This window comes from Marmota marmota, unplaced genomic scaffold (genome assembly GCF_001458135.2).
Source record: "Marmota marmota marmota unplaced genomic scaffold, marMar, whole genome shotgun sequence".
In the NCBI taxonomy this organism is placed as follows: Eukaryota; Metazoa; Chordata; class Mammalia; order Rodentia; family Sciuridae; genus Marmota; species Marmota marmota.
Window position 1 is genome coordinate 6233443 of NW_026000272.1, and position 10851 is coordinate 6244293.

The following is a 10851-nucleotide window of genomic DNA, read 5'->3' on the forward strand; positions in this document are numbered from 1 at the left end:
ATATATATATATATATATATATATATATCTCCAATATATAATGGCTGAGAATAAATATTTCCATAGGGACATAGGAAGAAGATATGGAACCAAAGCAAGACCAAAACCCAGCTGGGCAAACAAGTCCTATAGCTTTACATTCAGCCTCTGGGGTACATGGCATCATGTTGTTTTCTCCAAAGGGCTTGTGTAACTCCACCCCTATGAAATTGCTGAATGCAATCTATATTGCCTATACATTGGCTTGTCTTTGCTCAACTCCTTCACTGTTCCTCAGCATATGTCCCACATTATTGGCATCTCTCTAACTCAAGAGTCTCCACTGAATTTTAGCTCTTTCCTCACTTCTTTACTCATCACCCTCTCAGGAGCTTTCTGCAGGGATTCCAACACTGGTACACTTTGCCTGGTTTTCCTTTGAAATCTCAGTGATGTCTCCTTAACTCCTTCCTACAGAGTCAGCACCAGGTGGTTGATGCCAATACCTGCCACCATCTCAAGCACTAACCAAACCTCCTTGGATCATCTCTGCAGCAGCCTCAGAGTGTCTGGGTGGCTGAGCATGATGAACAACTTCTTAGGCTTCCATTTGCAAGCATTATGCACCTGTGGTCCTTTCTCAAAGGAATTTTTACTTTTCTACCCTTGAGCCTGAGATGGGAGTGATCCTACCAATTCCTGAGATGCCCCCAAGCCATCTCTCCTAATGTTTCTGGGTAAAACACTTGGCATTTTTTAGTATCTGTAATCCTTTTTAACAAACACACCTTCCTTAGCACCAGTTTTTACTCACACTTTTCTGCAGTTTTCTGGCCTAGCTGCAAGAAATTCAAGTATTTATGTTTTGTTTTCTGTTCCTGATTATTACAGTAAGTTGGTTAAAATCCACCAACAATATCTATGCCACTGCCTGAATGCAGTACTGCCTTGAAATTTCCTCTGCCGGATTAATTAGTCCATCACCTTTAAATTCAACCTAATGGAAAAACTCAGGACATGGACAAAATGTAAATAACTTCTTTGCCAGAAAGTAATATGAATGGCCTCCAGTCCAATTTCCCATAGGATTTTCCTTCTCTGAAACCACACGAACCCAGTCTTTACTGTCCACAATTGGCATTCAGGTCTTCTGAACTTTCATTAAAATTGCTCATTAAGCTCTGCTTGCAACATTCTAATTCCAGTTTGCCTCTCAAAATTTTTCAAAATTCTTCCCATAAACCAGGTCCAAAAGCTTGTGAATCACAAGATCACTTAGACAGCAATGACCCCTCTTACTGGTACCAATTTCTGTTTTAGTTGCTTTTCATCACTGTAATTAAAATACCTGACTGGAGGGAAAGCAAGGAACAAGAGACAGGTAAGTGAGAAATGAAAGACAGAGACCAGGCAGAGATACACATAAGAGTTTATTTGTCAGAGCTGACAAATAAAGACCATCTCTCTATAGGAGAAAGAGGCAAAACGGGGTGGTTCTGGGACTTTCATCGGGGAGGCTCAGAAATCAGAGCCAGGCAGGTCCTTATGCAGGTGGTTAAGGGTCCACTTTGTAAGAGGGAGTAGTGAGCCTTTCTCAGAAAGGCCCCTGGGCAGGGAAAGGGAAACTTTTTCATTAAAATGGAGGCTGTCATTTAAGATGACCATCCAGATGCTAAGCAAGGACCTTGTACTGATAAAAACAAGTTACAGGAGGAAAAGTTTATTTTGAGTCATAGTTTTAGAGGTTCAGTCCATGGTCAACAGACTCATAGTTCTGGGCTCAAGGTGATGCAGAACATCATAGTGAAAGGGTGTGGCAGAAGAAAGGAGCTCAGAATATGACACATAAGAGGATAAAACTACATACAAATTTAATATAACATGATCTACTGTATTTTATCCATTAACAAATAACATAATTTATGTTACATTCATAGCATAATTGTGATTTTATTTATTTTGTTAAGATATCTTAAATTGTTTGTAATATGGGTCCAAGGTAAAATTAATAAGATGGAGTTTTGTATGTCATTTGCACAACTAATTTCACTTGTGAGGGGAAAGAATAATTTAATGTAATTTTCTCATTGTTACAAATATTTAAATTCCCTAACAATTGTCCTTTTATGCTCTGGTATTCAGTGGTCATTACTTTGGCAATTATTAACATCATAAAAGCCCTTTGCAATGCACTGATATTATTTTCACTTATTAATAATAAAGAATGGGGGCAGTGACAGTTAATGACATCCATATAGCAATACTGGAGCAGGTAAAAAATCTTGCTGTTTTATTTACCTAACAATCTTTGCTTCATGAATAATTAAATGAACTAATACTGCATTTTAAAATTTTTCTCATATTTTTAATTGGTACATTATAGTTTTACACAATTGTGGGATTTGTTGTTACTTATTCATACATGAACATAATATGACAATAAAATGCAGTTGATATCATTCGACAGTATTTCCTCATTCCTTGTTCTCCTCCCTCCACCTGGTCCTTTTCTTCTACTCTACTAATCTCTTTTGATTTTAATGAGATCCACCCTCTGCCGCCTTGTTTTTTCTGTTTCCTATCTACTTCCACATATGAGACAAAATATATGACCATTGACTTTCTGAGTTTGGTTTGTTTCACTTAATATAATGTTCTCAAGTTCTATCCATTTTCCTGAAAAATGACATATTTTCATTTTTCTTTATGGATGAATAAAACTCCACTGTGTATATACCACATTTTCTTTATTAATTCATCCCTTGATGGACACCCAGGATAGTCCCATAGTTTGTCTATAGTGAACTGTGCTGCTATAAACATGGGTATGCATGTATTACTATTGTATGTTGACTTTAGTTCTTCAGAATAAATACCAAGGAGTGGTATATCTGGGTTATATGGTGGTTACTATTCTTTTGAGGAACTTCCATATGGATTGTACTAATTTACAATGCCTACAACAATGTAAAAGGGTTCCTTTTTCTCCATATCCTCTCCAGCAGTTATTGTTGTTTGTATTCTTGATGACTGCCATTCTGACTGGAGTGAGATTGAAATTTCAGTGTAGTTTTGATTTCTATTTCTCTAATTGCTGATAAAGTTATACATTTTTCATGTATTTTTTGATCATTTTTATTTTGTCTTATGGAAAATATCTGTGTAGTTCATTTACCTTTTAATTGATTGGGGAGGTTGGGTGTTGTTTTTTTGCATTCTTTATATACATTCTAGATATTAATCCCCTGTCACAAGAGTACCTAACAAAGATTTTCTCCAATTTTGTGGGTTTTCTCTTCATATTCTTAATTGTTTCCTTTGCTGTGAAGAAGCTTTTTTGGTGGGGAGCACTGGGGATTGAACTCAGGAGCACTCGGCCACTGACCCACATCCCCAGCCCTATATTGTATTTTATTTAGAGACAGGGTCTGAGTAGTTGAAGCTGGCTTTGAACTCTCAATCATCCTGCCTCAGCCTCCTGAGCCACTGGGATTACAGGTGTGCACCACCACACCAGGCACAATGGAATATTGCTCAGCCTTAAAGAAGAATGAAATTATGGCATTTGCAGGTAATGGTTGGAGCTGGAGAATATCTTGCTAAGTAAAACAAGCTAACCCCCCCCCCCAAAACAAAGGCCAAATGTTTTCCCTCATAAGTGGATGCTGATCCATAAGTTGGGGGGTGTGTATGTCGGAAAGAATGAAGAAACTTTGAATTGGGCAGAGGGGAGTGAGGGGAGGGATGGGGGGGTTGGAATGATGGTGGAATGAGGTGGATAGTGTTACTTTTTATACATGTATGATTATACTACCAATGTGACTCTGCACCATGTTCATCCAGAGTGCATTCTACTGTCATGTGTATCTAATTAGAACATTTTTTTTAAAAAGAAGAGTATATCCAATAAAAAAAAAAAAAAAAAAAAAAAAACTATGCTGCAGGCATCACAATACCTGACTTCCAATTATAGTACAGAGCTATAGTTTAAAAAAAATTGCATGGTACTGGCATGAAAATAGACACATAGACAAATGGTACAGAATAGAAGACAGAGACAAACTCATACATCTACAGTCATCTGATCCTTGACAAAAGCTTCAAACACATCTATAAGAGAAAAGACAGCCTGTTTAAACAAGTGATGCAGTGAAAACTGTTTATCTACATATGGAAAGATGAGACTCAATCTATAGCTCTCACCCTGCATAAGTCAACTCAAAATGGATTAAAAAGCTAGGAATTAGACTAGAAACTATGTAACTCCTAGAAAAAAAGTATGGTCAACACTCCAGCTTTTAGGCACAGGCAATCACTTTCTCAATAGGACCCCTAAAGCTCAGAAATAATGAAAAGAGTTAGTAAATGGAACAGCATCAAATTAATGGCCACATTTAATGGAAAATTCCTTCTTGAACCTCATGAACTACTGTGATATTATGAGAATTATTCTTCTATAAACCCACAGAAAATTACTTGCATTGCTGTTTAAGTGTTATTTGATTCTGCTTTGTAATTTTTCTACTTAGTTTCCTATCTGTTTCATTTATCTTTTTGTAAATTCAAAAAAATAAAGTATTTCTGATTAATCTTTGTTACATAAGAAGCATCTCTTATCCAGTGGTTAGTACATTATACTAAAAAGTGAGCCAATAGTTTATTATTTTATCTCTAAACCATGCAAGTAGAATAGTATTGGCTTAGTGGATGTTGTCCATCATCTGAGGTTTCTGATTTGCAAACAGTAGGCACAAATTAATATTAAAAGGGCCACATTTTTCATCCTGAAGTAATTTACATCCTATGGGAACTGATTCAATATAAAGTTCAGAGGTATGCTGGATTCATTGGGACTCTCATCAGTCATTTACATTTAGAAACAATTAGTACAATGAAGTTACATTTTTCCCCCACTGACATAACTTATGCTATTTTAAATGTGAAGATTTATTAGACAATTGGCAGGTCTTTTTTATATTCTCATTTCAGGGAACAAAAACATTTTTCACCATGTAAGAAAAATATGGCCACAGGTTTATTGATAGTAGAAATTACTCTTAGTGTATTTGAATTTGCTGTTTGCAATAGCCATACCTTTATATTCCATTTACCCTGTGGTTGTGTGCACTCTTCCACAAAGAAATTGTTCAGATTTATGGGTTTAACCTATTGCCATGAAAGATGTTCTTGTCACCTGCAAAGTAGAATGAACCATATATTTTTTAATTCATACTCTGTGATGTAATACTTTGAGCTAAAATATCTGAATAGGAAATGCCTTATTACTCTTTGTATCTGTCTAGGATCTGGAAGATTGTAGTTTCCTTCATTCAATTTGAAGAATTAAAGAATATTTGTTACATATGAAACATAATACCAGACAGTATAGATTCAAAGGAAAAAATACTGCCTTTAACAGAATATATATTATAGTCATTAAGTATTTTAAGAATTGAACCCAGTGCCTCACATATGCTAGGCAAGCGCTTAGCCATTGAGCTTCAACCCCAGCCATGGTTCATTGATTTTTTTATGGCTATTCACCTGTTGTTAGAAATTAGGCTTGTTTCCCACTTTGATATATTACAAATAAAGCTACTATGTATATTCATGCACAAGTCTTGTGTAGACAAATGTTTTCAGTTCTCTTGAGTAAATACCTGAGAGTGGAATGGCTGGCATCAGAAATGTATGTTTAACTTTTAAATAAACTGAAAAATTGTTTTCCAAACAGACTACTATTTTGCATTTTTCCCTGAAAAAGTAGTTCCAGTTGCTCTACATCCTCAGAAACACTTGGTATGCCACTCTTTTTAATTTTATCCTTTTAAATAGTTGTGTGGCAGTGTCTCATTGTGGTTTTGATTTGCATTTCCACAAGGATTAATGATGTTGAGTTTTTTTGTCAGTTGGTTACATTTGGAGAAATTTTTCTCCTGTGTGTAGCTTCTCTTTGTATTTTCTAGCAGTGTTCTCTGAAGAGCAGAAATTAAATGTAATGAAGCCCAATATTTTGAGTTTAAGTTTTTATATATTTCTTTCATGGTCTGCAGTTGGTATAGAAATAATCCTTCCCTAAATCAAGGTCACCTCAGCTTTCTCTTACAAGCTTTTTTTTTTTTTAATTTTTACATTTTGCATTTATCTGTGCACCATTTTGAGTTACTTTTTTATTTGTGACGTGGTTCATTTATGTATGTAGATCAATAATTGCAATGAAATAATTTACTGAAAGGAATAACTTTATTTATTGTATTGCCTTAGAGTATTTGTAGGAAGTCAGTTAAACATAAATAGTGTTTTTATTCCTGGGAGTTCTATTCTGTTCCATTGATCTGTGTGTCTATCCTTATACCAATAGCACACTTTATTTATTTATTTATTTTTGGAGAGAGAGAGAGAGAGAGAGAATTTTTTAGTATTTTTTTTTTTTTAGTTTTCAGTGGACACAACATCTTTATTTTATTTTTATGTGGTGCTGAGGATCGAACCCAGCATCCCGTGCATGCCAGGTAAGCACGCTACCCTTTGAGCCACATCCCCAGCCCAACACACTTTACTTTTACAATTAGCCCTGAAATCAAGTGGAGGAGTATTCTGTCTTAGTTTTACTTTGGTAAAGTTATTTTGTTTATTCTGCATCCTCTCAATTTCCATAAGAATTTTAAAATGAATGTGTTGATTTCTGCTCCCAAAATATGCAACAAACCTCCTAAAACAAACCAGTCATTAGATTTTTTTAAAAAAATACTTATTTTATTTTTCATTGTCACACTAAATGTACATATATATGGGGTGAGTTTTAATGATTTTTTTTTCTTATTGTGGGTGGTGATTTTTAACTGGGGTGGCAAATTATATGAATTTTACAGTGATGCTGTATGCATGTATGAAATGGATATCTCTTTTTGGACATAGTCAAGCTTCTTGGAAACACTTGATTCTTTCTATGCAAACTTTGAAACTTTGTTATACAAGAACAGAGTAATGCTTAATCTAAGGAAAGCTAAATTTTCTCCAATCCAGGGGCACTATTCTTCTGACAACTTTTCTCAATGCCCTGTGAACTGTGAGGGTTTCATCTGTGCTGGTGAGAACATGAGGTATTTTCAGCTCTCTATGAATCCTACAGATTGTTTCCTCTGCCTGTTTCACGTGATTCTTTCCCCAAACTCAAGTAGTTTCTTCACATGCATGTGTTGATCAGTACTCATCTGAAAACTTGAGAATGACTAATTAGTGCCTGGGCAGTGCTTGCTGTGAAGCTCTCTTCTCTCTACTACTCTTCCTGGTGAATTCTAGTATCCTTGGCTTCAGCAGACTTACATCTCTGCCTCAATGAGTTTGTTGAGTTCCATCATCTTTTCTTTCCCTATGTTGTGGACTAAAACTCTCCCCAGTCAGTAAGCTGAAATGATTTTTGGTCTCCCTTCATTTCTTTCCCTACTCAATGATCATCATATTGTGTTGGTTATTTCCAGTTGTTTTTCATACTTACACCAGAATGTTAACCTTTGTAACTTTAAGATGAATAATATTATCTCCCTTATAAAGTTAGAGAATTAGAGAAGTTTTATTTACCAATCTATAAGATGCTAGCCTTACTCCAAATATAAGGGAATCCCCAAATAGGTCCATAACTTACTGTGCTTGTATTTTAGAGGAAATGCAAGGCACCCAGAACAACTACCATATCCTCTCATGTCCCCATCTGAGATAGATCCTGGCATGCATACATCACCTCTATTGCAAAGCATAAATTGTAGAAGAAAAATCTAATGTCATATAAATAAGGCCAATTAGGAAAAATTTTGATCATGGATATAGGCTTTGATCCTTTGATTCTAACAATACTGCCTAATTGGAATATATAGGATTTGTTTTTCTATGTATATGGCTACAAAATTGTCTTAGCAATATACTTTGTGTTACAAAGTATAATTTATGATTTTTAAGAAAATGATGACTCAACTTCTAATACACAGAGTATCAATAATGACAGGATTCATTTGGATACCAGGGATGATCATGGATCCATAAGGTTATTAATCACATATTTGGAGTTGATTATTAATTTTTTTAATTTTAAGAACAGAAATTAAATTATTTTTGTCTTCAAAATGTTTTTGCTGCTTATCATATTTTGCTGCTTATCATTGTTATACACACTTCTATTAGATTTAATTTATCTAGTTACTCATTAGTTTATGGGTTTTATCCTGTGAGTAAATTCATTGAATCAGTTTACTGCATGCATAAAATTGACACTGAGATATCTAAATGCATTATTTTTAGAATTCTAACATATCTGTTCATATGTATTGACAAGGAAATCATTCAAACTAATTTAATATTGATTTTTCCTTATGGTTTAGATTCAATGTAAACTACAGTTACAAAATGAGTTCTAGAGTCAGTTTAGATGGGTTTAAATTGAATCTTGGATCTATCACTAACTGGTTATCACTAACATTGGGCAAATTAATCTCACAAATCCTAATTTTCCAATCCTGAAAATCAAATACTAGTATACAACTGTAGCTATTAAAGGAATTTATCATATAATGCATATAAAAGCACTTTCACATAATTCCCAGTACATGGGAAGTCTTTAACAAGTGTTTCCTTTTCTCTTTACAAAGGCAAGAGAGATGAACTTCACAGTTAAGAATGTAAGCCCTGGAGTCAGCCTGAAAAATATAATTTGACTGGGGCATTGATTGGTTAGGGAATTTTTGTTTGTCTTTTTTTTTTTTTTTTGATACTGGAGATTGAATTCAGGGGCACTCAACCACTGAGTCACATCTCCAGACTTATTTTGTATTTTGTTTAGAGACAGGGTCTCACAGAGTTGCTTAGTGCCTCACTTTTGTTGGGGCTGGCTTTGAACTTGTGATCCTCCTGTCTAATCCTTCCAAGCCACTGAGATTGCAGGTGTGTGCCATTATGCCCAGCCTAGGGGATCCTGAATAAGTTAATTCTCCAAGATTAAGTTTCCCTTCTCCATGAAATAGGAATAATAATGGTACTACTTCATAAGGTTGCTGAGAGAAATACATAGCATCCATAAATTGAGAATACTTTCACTAACATTTGTATGGCTCCTTGCCAGTCAGTATTCACTCATACTAATGCATTTCCTTTTAAATTATATGATTTTACAAACTTTTGGTTTGGTGTAAAATTACTACATACCTGTAAATGGCAATTTTCTACTGGATTCTTTTGTAAATTTTGTGTATTAATTTAAATAGTTACACTTTTAAACTATTGCTTTATAAGGAAAATTCAATACATGGATAAATAGTTCTCGATTTTTTTCCCAAGGTCACCTTGAAAAATTTGGGTATATCCTATAAAACATCATATGCACTAAGCAAGTGATATATTTAAGGTTTTACAGGTAGTAAATGATAGAGCCCAGGTATAAACCCAGTCAATCTGACACAAGTAGCTACACTTGTAATATTTATGCTTTATGATCTTTTAGGAGAAATAGAATCCAAGCTGTGCCATAAAAGGATAGAATGATTTGACGGAGTCTTTGAGAGGAAAGCTTAAGCAAGGAGACAGAAACAAGAGCGTTATAGACAATTGTGAGGGAAAATCAGAATACCAGTTTATATAGGAAGTGTACTATGTGAGATATATAAAGATCAAAGTTAGAAAGACAGGTTGGAGGAAAATAGTGAAGAACATTGAATGGAGGTTGAATAGATTTTCTTGAAGATTTGAACAGTTGAATATTATCATCTATTTGTTTTTAAACAAAGTGTCTCTAATGTTGCAAAAAAAGATCAATGAAGATGGAGGAAATGTCTGAAGACATGGAGATTAGTTCAGAGATTTTTCCAACAGTCCAGGTTGCAGTTACTAATATCATAAAATAGGGCAACAGCAATAGAGAAAATGGAAATGAGATAATAGATACAACAAGTTGTCCAGAAAAAGAAAAGATAGGAATAAGTACTAAAATGGAGGAAGACAAAGATGTGCAAGGAAAAAACTTTTAGAGTTATTTTTGAAATTTGAATAAAATGAACACAGTTATCTCTAAGTGAAAATGGTCTTAGTCTTATACTTTTTTCTGTCAATCTACCATTTTATTGGTTCCCATAAATTTCATTTGTGTTCCATAGCACCCAAAAGGATTTTTAGCGTTCTGCATTAATTTTAGGTTTTTTTTCAGACAGAAAAGGCTAATACAATGTTGATCTAGAGATCTTAGAATACCATCCTTCCCACAATTACTCCCTGTAAAATAATTAAATTAATGTAAACTACTGGTTGGAAATGGAGTTTTTCTTAACATTTTAAAAGAAGAAAACAAAATATGCAAAAATGTGATGACAATCAGTTAATATAATGCAGTACTAATAGTTGCTACTACTTGAATGTCTTAAATATTTACCAAATATTTCAAGTAAATTAATTTTGATCATATCTAAGAGTTCTGAAACCACTTCTTTCAATAACAAGATTTTAATTCTATTATTGAGAGGCATAAAAACATTAGAAACTTAATTAGCTATAACATGAGAAATTTCAAACCCAAATGATTGTTTTATTGTAGATATAATTAAAGCAAAATACTTGGAATATATCATTTATATAAAACCATAAAATTTTATAGACATTTTAGGGATGTAGAAGTGGCCAATGTATCTTTCATGCAAAAGTTGATTAAAATCAGAAAATAATGATTGTTTCTTAGTTAATTATAAAGAGTTACAGGATAAAGGAAACATGAACATTTTAAGATGAGATAAATAACATGTTTACTTTGCATAAATTAAAGGCCTATTGTTATCTGATTACCCAAAGAGCATATGTAGAACCATATAAGAAGCTATAACATAAAACATACAAACT